This window comes from Triturus cristatus, chromosome 5_2 (assembly GCF_964204655.1).
Source record: "Triturus cristatus chromosome 5_2, aTriCri1.1, whole genome shotgun sequence".
In the NCBI taxonomy this organism is placed as follows: Eukaryota; Metazoa; Chordata; class Amphibia; order Caudata; family Salamandridae; genus Triturus; species Triturus cristatus.
In genome coordinates this window covers 771,006,372-771,018,096 of record NC_140588.1, presented here as the reverse complement: position 1 = coordinate 771,018,096, position 11,725 = coordinate 771,006,372, and positions in this window count along the sequence as shown.

The following is an 11,725-nucleotide window of genomic DNA, read 5'->3' as shown; positions in this document are numbered from 1 at the left end:
GAAGTGGGCACGCGGGCCCGGGGTGGCCGAAAGGAGAGAGGCCATGGACGGGGACGTCCGGGTCGGTGCGTGTGTCCTGGTGGGGAGGGTCGGCTGGGCCGTGTGCTTGGGCTGCAGGTACCAGGTTTCGGGGGTGCGGGGGCACGTAGGGCCATTCTACGAGGCCGGGTCCAACACGCGTCCCCCCCAGCTGAAAGCCGGAGAGAACTGCCCATCATCTTGGGGGGTTCTCTTCGCTGAGGCGGAAGTACCGGGAGAGGCCGTCAGCGTTGGCGTGGTCCGTACCAGGGCGGTGTTCTACGGTGAAATCCATCCCCTGGACGGAGATTGACCACCGCAGTAGCTTGGGGTTTTCTCCTCGCATCTGCATGAGCCATCGCAAGGGCCGATGGTCAGTTTGGACTCTGAAATGGGTGCCGAACAGGTAGGGTCGTAGCTTTTTGAGTGCCCAGACCACGGCAAAGGCTTTGCGCTCTATGGTGCTCCATCTCTGTTCTCGGGGCAACAGTTGCCGACTGAGGAAGGCGACGGGCTGGTCTAGGCCTTGGTCATTTACTTGGGACAGGACGGCCCCAATGCCATGCTCGGAGGCATCGGTCTGGACTATGAACTCCTTGGTGTAGTCGGGAGCCTGGAGGATGGGGGCAGTACACATGGCCTTTTTTAGGGCATCGAAAGCTTCTTGGCAGGCAGCCGTCCACTGCACTTTCTTTGGCTGTCTTTTAGACGTGAGTTCTGTGAGAGGGCCGACAAGGCTGCCATACCCCCGAATGAATCTTCGGTAGTAGCCAGTGAGTCCCAGAAAGGCTCGGACCTCCGTTTGGGTGATGGGTGGTTCCCAGGCCAGGATGGCGTCGATCTTTGGCTGTAGAGGGGCGACCTGGCCGCTCCCGACCTGGTGCCCCAGGTAGACTACGGATCCTTGCCCGATCTGGCACTTGCTGGCTTTTACTGTGAGGCCTGCCTGGCGCAGGGCGGTTAGCACCCTCCGGAGGTGCTGGAGGTGCTCACTCCATTCTGAACTGAAAACAGCGATGTCGTCCAGATATGCAGCGCTGAATTGCTCTAGCCCGGCCAGGACCCTATTCACCAGTCGCTGGAAAGTGGCCGGGGCATTTTTCATCCCGAAGGGCATCACGCGGAAGCGGTAGTGCCCATCGGGGGTGGAGAAAGCGGACCGCTCCTTGGCCCCTTCGGTGAGCGCAATCTGCCAATATCCGCAGGTGAGGTCGAAGGTGCTGAGGAACCGGGCTGCCCCTAGTCTGTCAATGAGTTCGTCGGCTCGTGGAATGGGGTGGGCATCGGCTCGGGTAACGTCATTGAGCCCCCGGTAGTCCACGCAGAATCGGAGCTCGGGGGCGACACCGGGGGCCGCTGCCTTCGGGACCAGGACCACGGGGCTGGCCCAAGGACTGTCAGAGGGCTCGATCACCCCCAGGGTCAACATCTTCGAGACTTCAGCTTGAATGCAGGACCGGACCCGGTCAGGAACCCAGTAGGCTCGGTGTCTCACCGGCGGGCTGTCCCCGGTGTCCACGTCGTGAACACACCAGTTGGTGACCCGGGGGGTCAGGGAGAAGAGGTCGGAAAATTGTCTTAGGAGCTGGCGGCAGTCCGCTTGTTGCTGGGCAGTGAGGGCTGGGGAGAGGTTCACTCCCTCCATGGAGCCATCCTGCTCCTTGACACACAGGAGGTCCGGGAGGGGATCCGACTCATCTTCGGCCCCGTCGTCGGTGGCCAGCAGGAGGCTCAGTTCTGTCCGCACGAAGTGAGGCTTGAGGCGGTTCACGTGCAGGACCCGGAGGGGATCCCGAGGCGACTGGACGTCCACCAAGTATGTGACTTGACTCTTCCTCTCAACCACTTTGTAGGGCCCAGTCCATCGGTCCTGGAGGGCGCCAGGCTTCACGGGGGCCATGACCCACACCTGCTGGCCCGGCTGGAACTCGACCAGAGTGGCATTCTGGTCGTACCAGTGCTTCATTTCTTCTTGACTCGCCTCCAGGTTGGCCTCGGCCAGTTCTCGGAACTTCCTGGTCTGGTTCCGGAGGGCCAGGACGTATTGGAACACATCTCGGGGGGGTGGTCTGGGGCGCTGCCTCCCACCCTTCCTTAACCAAACTGAGGGGACCTTGGACGGGGTGTCCATAGAGTAATTCAAACGGGCTGAACCCTAAGGACTTCTGGGGGACCTCCCGGTAAGCGAACAAGAGGCAGGGGAGCAGGACGTCCCACTTACGCCGGAGGGGCTCTTCTAGGCCAGCGATCATCCCTTTCAAAGTCCTATTAAACCTTTCTACTAGGCCGTTCCCCTGGGGATGGTACGGGGTGGTGAACTTATAGGACACCCCACATTGTTGCCACAGGGACGTCATATATTTTGAGATAAAATTAGTGCCGCGATCGCTCACGACCTCGCGGGGAAAACCCACCCTGGAAAAGATCCCCATCAGGGCCCGGCCCACCACGGGGGCCGTAATGGTGCGTAGGGGAATAGCCTCAGGATAGCGGGTGGCGTGGTCCACTAGGACCAAGATGAAACGGTGACCTTGGGAGGTGGGGGGGTCCAGTGGTCCCACGACGTCGATTCCGACTCGTTCAAAAGGGGTACTGACGACCGGGAAGGGTTGGAGGGGAGCCTTGCGCTTCCCCCCACTCTTCCCACTGGCCTGGCACGTGGGGCAGGACTTGCAGTGGGCTTCTACCGCTGCTCTCATTCTAGGCCAGTAAAAATGGGTCACAAGACGGCTGTAGGTCTTGTCCTGACCCAGGTGGCCGGCGAGGGGGACGTCGTGGGCTAAGCCCAGGAGGAAGTCTCGGAAGCGGAGGGGTACCACCAATACCCGTCCGGATCCCAGCTCCACCGACTTCTGCTCACTGTACAAGATGTTATTTTCCCAATAGATTCGGTGCGTCCCGTTCTGGTCCCCTGCGGCTTGGCCCTCGGCCTGGCGCCGCAGCCCGACCAGGGAAGGACAAGTGGCTTGTTCCCAGCGAAATTCTTCCCGGGTGGGCCCCCCCTCGTGGCGCCACTGGGCCACCCAGTTGGGTAGGTCTCCCAACTCGGGGACCGGGGCGGGGTCGGATGGTGCGGGTTCGTCGCGGGCGACGGACCCTTCTGATGGGGGGACGGGAGGACCCTCGGCGGGGACCGTTCTGGTCTCTTCGATCGGGGTGCTTTCGACTTCTCTCCGGGGAGTGAGTCGGGCTGACATAGATCGGGTGGTGGCGCACACCCACTCGGGGAGTCCCATCATTCCTAGGTGGGCCTTGCGCTCGACGTGCTTCCAGGGAGAACTCTCCAGGTCGTTCCCTAAGAGGCAGTCGACCGGCTGGGAGGTTCTTACGGCCACCTTGAGCTTACCTATCACCCCTCCCCACTCAAACGGCACCAGGGCTACCTGACACATACTTTCTCTATTGTCTGCGGATATTACGGGGCAAAAGACATTGGGGAGGATTTGCTCCTCGGGGACTAGGTGCCTGAGGACACCGGTGATACTGGCCCCGGTGTCCGCAGGGCCTCGACTTGGTGGCCATTGATCTTGACGAGCTGCCTGTATTTCTGGGTGTTGGAGGGTAGGAGGCTACCAGGGATCATCTCCCTGTCTCCCAGGGATACTAGGGCCATCGCTGCGGGTTCCCACTCCTCGGCTTCCTCAACCTCCTCCCCCAGGGCTACGTTGGCTATCTGTCTCGCAGGGGTGGTAGGGGAGACTTGGGTGGCCATGGGGCACTCTGGGTCATTGGCGTAGTGCCCGGGTTTCTGGCAACGGAAACATGTGACGGTCACCCGGTGTCCCTGTCTCCCAGGGGGCCCTGTCACTGGTGGGGGGGGTGCCGGGAAAGGTGGAGGTTGTGTCTTCGGGGGGCTAGGCTGGGATTCTCTTGGCCCTCCCTGGTTCCCTCCCCCTCTCTGGCGGGGTGGTCCCTGACTGGCTCGGGGGTACTCTCCTACCATGCCCCGGGAGACCCGGGTGTTGGTCCAGCGGTCGGCCTCCACAGCCAGCTTCCGGGGGTCCGTGAGCTTGCTGTCAAGCAGATGCTGACGTAGTTCTATGAAGCAGTTCGCAGCCAGGTGTTCCCACAACATGAGGTCAGTGAGTTCGGCAAGGGTGGTGACTTTGCTGCCCTTGATCCACCCATCGAAGGCCCGACTGAAAAAGTTTACATACTCCACCCAGGTGGTGCCCGGGATCTTCCTGCAGTCCCGAAATTGCTGACGGTACATTTCTGGGGTGAGGCCGTATCTTGTGAGTAGAGCCTCTTTCATGTGGCTGTAGGAGGTCTGCAGGGAGAGGGGTAGGTCGAGCAGGGTGTCCCTTCCTTCGCTCAGAAACCGCCCCCACAACCCCGCCCCCCAGTCCTTCTGCGGGATCCGATGGGAGGTCATGGCGACCTCGTAGGCCCTGAACCATTGCTGAATGTCATCGTTTTTATAATATTCCTTGACCACATCCTTGGGGATGTGGACCTTCTGTTCTGCTGGGGAGGCCGTCTCTCGGTTTCCCGGGGGCCTCCCTTCCTCATTTCTGTTCCTTCAAGCTGCGTTCGTGCTCCAGCTGGAGCTTCCTTCCTTCGTGCTCCCGTTGGAGCTTCTTTTCTTCTAGTTCGCCTTGTACACGCATTTGTTCTACTGCTAGCTTTTTTTCCGCTAACTTTAATTCGCCCTCGATTTTGAGTTTGGCTAACTCGAGTTCATGATTGCGACTTCTCTCTCTGTCCGCGAGCTCTTCCGGGGATAGGCCCCCGTCTGGTACGATGCCTCGCACCTGATTGCTGCTGCTTTCACTCTGGGGGGGTTCGGCTTCGTCGGGGCGCTCCCCCGTGCCTTCCGGGCGGGAGGCCCCGGTCTCCACCCAAGTTTTCAGTGCTTTCTGCAAATCTTCCTTAGTGTTGAGACCAGTGGTAGCGATTTTAAGTTCTTTGCAAAATTGCTTTAGCTCTTTGTGTGTATATTCTTCTAGATGCTCCACCTGGAACACCCTGTTGGCGTTGGTTTCTGCCGGGCTCACGTTGCTTCCTTCTGCCATCTTTGTCGGTAGTGCTTCCGTTGTTCACGGTACGATCACTAGGTGATGGGCCCGAATCCCGTCGCTTGCCACCAATGTTAGACGGCGACCTCAGAGGAGCCTGGAAGGGGTCCGGACTACCCTGAGACCCACCCTCGAAGTATCGTAGCCGGGCACTGGCGGGAGACTCCCCAGGGGGAGGAATCTCGTATCTAGGATCGTACTTCTGGCACCACACGACACAGAGTGACCACACCAGGTATTCTTAGAAATCAATCTTTATCAAGTAGGTTATCACTGCAAATATGTACAAGGTGAGCACGAGCTCAATGAGTCTTGGAAGGGGTAGAGGGTAGCGGGACAGTCTCTGGTAAAGGTTCTAGGCAGGGACGTATCCGGCGCACAGCTCACAATCCTCGAGCTGGGGGCTACGTGGTGGTAGTCAGGGTCCGGCGGAACATGACAGTCCGTTGGAGCCGCGAGTCACTCAGCGGGCTCAGGTGCAGGGTCGGAGGTCTTACGAGGTTCAAGGAGCCGCGAGTCACTCAGCAGGCTCAGGCACAAGTTCGGAGGCCTTACGATCTTCAGGGAGCCGCGAGTCACTCAGCAGGCTCAGGTACAAGTTCGGAGGTCTTACGATCTTCAGGGAGCCGCGAGTCACTCAGCAGGCTCAGGTACAAGTTCGGAGGTCTTACGATCTTCAGGGAGCCGCGAGTCACTCAGCAGGCTCAGGTACAAGTTCGGAGGTCTTACGATCTTCCGGGAGCCGCGAGTCTCTCAGCAGGGCTCAGGAGGGTCCAAGTTCCAGGAGCCGCGACCACGTCGGCAGGCTCTCGTTGTTCCAGCGTCGAATCTCCGGACAGACCCAGAGCACCCCCTGTTATAGGTCGACCCCTCTTTGATGTCCGGAGTCTGTGCAGGCAGGGGTCTTGTCACCTGGGGGTCACTTGTCGGGATTTCCTGCTATTGTCTTTTGATCCTTTCGGGGCCGGGTCGGGAGGAGTCCCAGACACCCAGCAGGCACGGAGCCAGCCCTCAGGGAGGCCGGAGGGCCGATCGAAACCCATCGTCCCAGGGGAGTTCAGAGGTGCGATAGAAACTGCTCCTCCCTCTCTCATCCCCTGGAAGCGTGATGTCCTCCAGCCGGAGTGGCGCCTCTAGGCCCGGGTCGCGCTGGAGCCGGCGGCCATCTTGGTGTATGAAGTGGGCACGCGGGCCCGGGGTGGCCGAAAGGAGAGAGGCCATGGACGGGGACGTCCGGGTCGGTGCGTGTGTCCTGGTGGGGAGGGTCGGCTGGGCCGTGTGCTTGGGCTGCAGGTACCAGGTTTCGGGGGTGCGGGGGCACGTAGGGCCATTCTACGAGGCCGGGTCCAACAACTATATTCTGTCTTCTGGGCCAATGGGGACTTAATGCATTTCTTAAAATTTGCCTGAATAACGATAAAATCAATTGTCGAGGTAAACCCTGTTTGTTGGAAAGTTGGTTGAGATTGACCTGTAGAGGGTTGGCACAGGTTTAATATAACTAGATCCCATATTAATAAGAAACTGTTTAGGACATTTCCATATTTATGATGGTTAAAATGGACTATCGTCATTAGAATCCGTTACCCTGCAGATGCGTTAGTCTAATTTGGTACAACAATGCACATTATAATCACCAGCCCAAATAATAAAAATTGATTGTGTATAGTGAAGCAAGAGTGATTCCAATATTGCCCCCAACTTATCTATTGCTTGTATGGGTTTTTGGATAATATTATTATTATACAAATTAATCAATAAGAAATCAGTTTTCCCAAGGCCAACAGCTAAAATATTATTGAAATAGAGTGAGTTATTTATAAAGGTCACCTTACCTAATGGGATCGTATTTGCTATAAGGGTAAGAAAGCCCCCTTTAGCTCTTCTAGAGGCTGAAGGGAGAGCTGTCGTAGCAAAGGATGTATAGCCGTTAACATAAATAGACTGCCCTGCCCAAGTTTCCTGAAAACAGATAATATCTGAGACCAGGAACTCATTAAACCAGTGTTGGTTATCTTTTTTATTTTCAAGTCCCGCTATGTTCCACAAAAGGAACATTGTATTTCTCAGAGGCTCATGTGGGGGCACCATCGTCAACTCGGACAAAGGAGATATAGTTAGAGTTAGTAAAGGTGCGTCAATACATTGTGAATCTAAAGCACGGATCTGCACCCTCTCCAAGGGAACCGCAGGAAGGTCAGTTTGATTTTCATGATCCGACTCAGTCCGAGAAGCTGAACAATTGAGTCAATCACAAGCCTCCATATCGTCCAATGGTGAATACCTATTTGAAAGGGAGAGGGTGTTAATGGGTAGCTGAGCTGGCTTGTGAGCGTATGAGGAGTGGCCTTGATCATGTATCAAAGAACTACGAACTACAAGAAGCCTATAGAAGAAGCCCAAAGGGACGGTAAAAATCTGGGTTTGCAGTGAAGGGGCAACCGGTAAGCACCCTAATAAGTCTCTCACACGCTCTTGGTTATCAAAACTCAGGATGACACAGTCATCATCAAAATATCTTTATTCGGATATAAAAACATCCAAGAAAAGAACAAAACAATTACACATGTTACAGCATAATATTACATACAACTTCGCATATTAAAATTCATTAACACAGTGGAAATAATACAGAAATAGGTCGATTCTGAATGTCCTGTTCATAGTCTCGATGACTAGATTATACAAAACGACTGGCTGGCTATAAGTTCATCCATTATTAATCATTAAAGTGCAGGGTGCAAGAACTATATAGTGCAAAGAAGAAGAAACCATCGTCCAGAATAAAATATACGATCATAGAAGCTTAAAACACATGTTATAAAAAAATTTTAACATTCAAAATACCATATAACATCCCTGATGCGATGAATCATCCAGTACGTCATTTACATACTTCTTTGGGTATTATTACTGTTTTCTGCATAGTGCGGATCAAATAACATGAGGCGAGACACCACCTCCTATACACTGACAACGGAATAACTTATGTCTCACATCTCGATTTCCTCAATTTTGCAGCAAGTCTTAAAAAGTTCACAGTACAAAACAGTGTAAGAGGTTCCGCAGAAAGTTTTAAATATAACAGAGCTACCCTGACGTGGGTGAATTTATTCGCTTTTAGGATGGGTTTTAAAAAGACATCCCGCGTGAATTCGTATAGGGGACAAAAGAATACAAAGTGAAGAGTATCCTGTGGAGATCCCAGATCGCAGCCACAGGGACCCTTTGAACCAATATCTTTTGTGAATCCCGCGGGAACAGCTAAAATGTGGTGTAAAAGGTCCAGTCTAAATCTGGTCATTAAAAATCTGTCATTTTTGTTATAGATTTGCGCCAAATAAGGTTCTATGCCAGCAACGGATTTCGTAAGTATATATGCACGCACTGAGCCTTTCAATAATTCACTATCTTCTCTATGGCAAGCTACCCGCCTCAAGTATTCCGCTTTTATGAGTGTTTTTGATTGGGACGTCATAGAGGTGGGTTCATCAAAACATCTTACATAGCCCAGCCACTTCAACTTATCCTTCCCGAATTTGAGCCATGGAATCTTGTGACTTTTTTCCCTTCTAATACAATCTGTAATTATATCTCTGCTGAAGCTAGCATCAGGATTAGTCCAGATTTTAATCCAACACATTATTGGTTTAAGGCTTATTCTATCAGAGATGTAAGGGAGCCCTAACTCTTCATGTATGATATAGGCCGGGATGCTTTGTGGTACTTGCAAGATCCTTCTAAGAAACTTATTTTCCTCCTGTTGAATCGTGGCGGTGTTTCTAGTACCCCAGACCTCGCTCCCATACATGATCTTAGAACAACAGATTGAATTGTATAAATTCAATACTTCGTTCGGGGACCAGTGGCCTAACCTCGTGGCGCGTGACATAATTGAACCCATTATATTTGTGTGCTGTTTACACTTTTCTGTAACTAGTGGCGTGAATTTTAAGTGTTTGTCAAAAATGATTCCTAGATAATTAAAAACTTCAACCTTCTCAAGCTTATGACCCCCAATTTTGAAACTGAAATTCCTCATTGGTCTTTTTCCAGCTTCCATAATATAGGATTTTGTTAGATTGGGAGATAAGTCTAGGTGTGCCATAAACCCGCAAAAGCCGTCAATGAGGGCCTGCAGACCCCTCCCTGTTCGTGCGAGGAGTACTGCATCGTCCGCATATAGCAGAACAGGTATACTTCTGTTGGCTACTCTAGGGCAGTCCACCCCCAATTCTCCTAGGGCTTTATCCAAGCCATTTATATATATCGTGAATAAAAAGGGCGCTAGAATACAACCCTGTCTCACCCCCCCAGTGCAAGCGAAATGTTCAGTTAAGTTCCCCTCGTTGCTGTATCTGATCTGAGCAGTTGTGTCCCTGTGTAGAGTTTTTAAAATGAAAATCAGACTAGGGTCCACCCCAAGCAACTCTAAAATCTCCCATAGTTTTTCCCGGTTGACCCGATCAAAAGCTGCCGTTAGGTCCATGAAAGCGAGATAAATTGTCCCATCATCCGCAAGAGTATACTTGGCCACCAGGTTATAAAGGTTGAGACATTGATCTGAAGTAGAGCGACCCGTTCTAAAACCGTACTGGGTATCTGTAATAATCTTGTTTTCCTCAGCCCAGTCCATCAGACGGTTTAGAATTACCTTCCCTAAAACCTTTGCTGAGACATCAATTAGTGAAATCGGGCGGTAACATTGGGGATCGCTTTTATTGCCCTTTTTGAAGAGGGGAACGATAGTGGCAGTTGACCAAGACCTGGGCATGCCCCTTTCCACTGCTGTATTAAAAACTCTAGTGAGTAAGGGAGCCCACAGGTCAACCTGGGATAAGAATAGATCAGGAGGAATCCCATCTGGGCCCGGGGCCTTATTCTTTGTCTTTATTAGAATGTAAGCTGCTTTTGCAGTCAGGCTAACACCTTTTTATACATCTTTGCATGTCATCATAAGATACTAAGCTGTTCCTTCAGTATTATGCTGCGTTATTTCAACAATTTGGTTAACGCTCTGCCTTTTACGTTTTTTTATGATGTTATGTATAATTGTTAAGGTGATTTTGATGGCGAACGTTCTGCATATCTCCATCTCTACTCGCATTATTGTGAATATCTTTGCTCAATGTACGATTCTGTTGTAACAAGACGTTTAGAATGTGAGCAGTCCCACAGCAGTTATTATTGGCCACTCTGAATGCTCTGTGTGTGGCTTCAAACTCCGGTTGCCTCATGCTTGTAATTACTTTCACTTTGGACTCTGTGGAGGTTTCAGCTGAGCTGACACACACCCCCTGCCTTCGCCCAATGAACGCGTTACGCTTCAGTCCTGACGTATTCGTTCGTGTCAGATACTTAAAGGGTCATGTGACACCTCCCAGGGTTAGCTGTCAGATGCCGTCGACGCTGCCCGGGAGGTATGTCATACTGCGATTCATGCGCGTTGCTTTGTTCCCCATGAGAGATTTTGCTTTGTTCACCGCGCTATTCGCTCACCTTTGCCCCATTAAGAGACTGGTTGTTGCCTTTTCCCTTAGCTTTCCTAAATGCGAGTTTTCTCGTTGTTAGACACCCCTTTTGGGTTTTAACCGTACAAGCAGTCAAGTGGGCTATCCCCATAGACGCATTAATCTATTACACTTTGGGCATGCACAGCCGCTAAGTGGGCTGTTCTAATATACACATTAATCCGTTATACCCCTTGTGGATGCCGTTTTTGGTCATGCCCTGGTTTTATCTTACCCCTGGTGTTTTCATCCTGATTACACCTTTCTTAAACTAAATACCCCCGGACAAAATTGCCGCCAAATGCGTTCTAATTGATATAAACGTTTGTAATCAATTCCATTCTTCTGACTCCTCTGGGTTCTTGTTTTTGAGCATACCCCGTTATTATTATACAACATGTTATTCATTATTTTGGGTATATTTTTGACCCCGTTTCTGAGGTTTGAGACTTGTGCTCTTGCCCTCCCAGCTTTGGTTACGTTTGAACCACTGTTTACTCTGACTCTCCAGATACCGCCACGAATATCTTCACTCAAGTACCGGTTCTTAACACCCAATGGTGAGTACCACACCACAACGGAGAGTGTACTAAGTACATTGCCTTAAACAAAGACCCTATGCAGGTGTACTCCTTGCTTTTTCCGTCTCTTTTCAGGAGCCACATGGGCCCATCCTGCTTTTCGTCCAGCATGAATCATTTCTGCTGTTGTTGGTAAATATTATTTTAATTTCACGAATTGACATTTGGTTGTCTTATAGACACACCTTAATAATCCTATTCATTGTCCTCAGGTGTAAGCTTATCCCCCTTGTTGGTCCTGAAGAAGACCCCGCTTCCAAGAATTCTTATTTGCTGGCTTGATTAGGGGTCGAAACGTCGACTATTTCCTTGTTTGTTTCCAATACATGAGACTGACAGTGATTGTACAACTGCTTTCCTTGTTCATGTTGTTACATTTGTGTTCCTTGCCATTTAAGTGGCAGGTTAGGTCTTCAAATTGATTTTGGATGTTCTTAAACACACGACCTTCCCCCTTCACATCGTTTGCACTTATCCCTATTTATGTTGCACTTATCACTTCACTTACACCCATATAAATTGTAAATGATGATTGTGACATGCTTTTGTCTGTTGAAAGGTTGATATGTTGACCTATCTCTGTGCTCAACTGATTAAA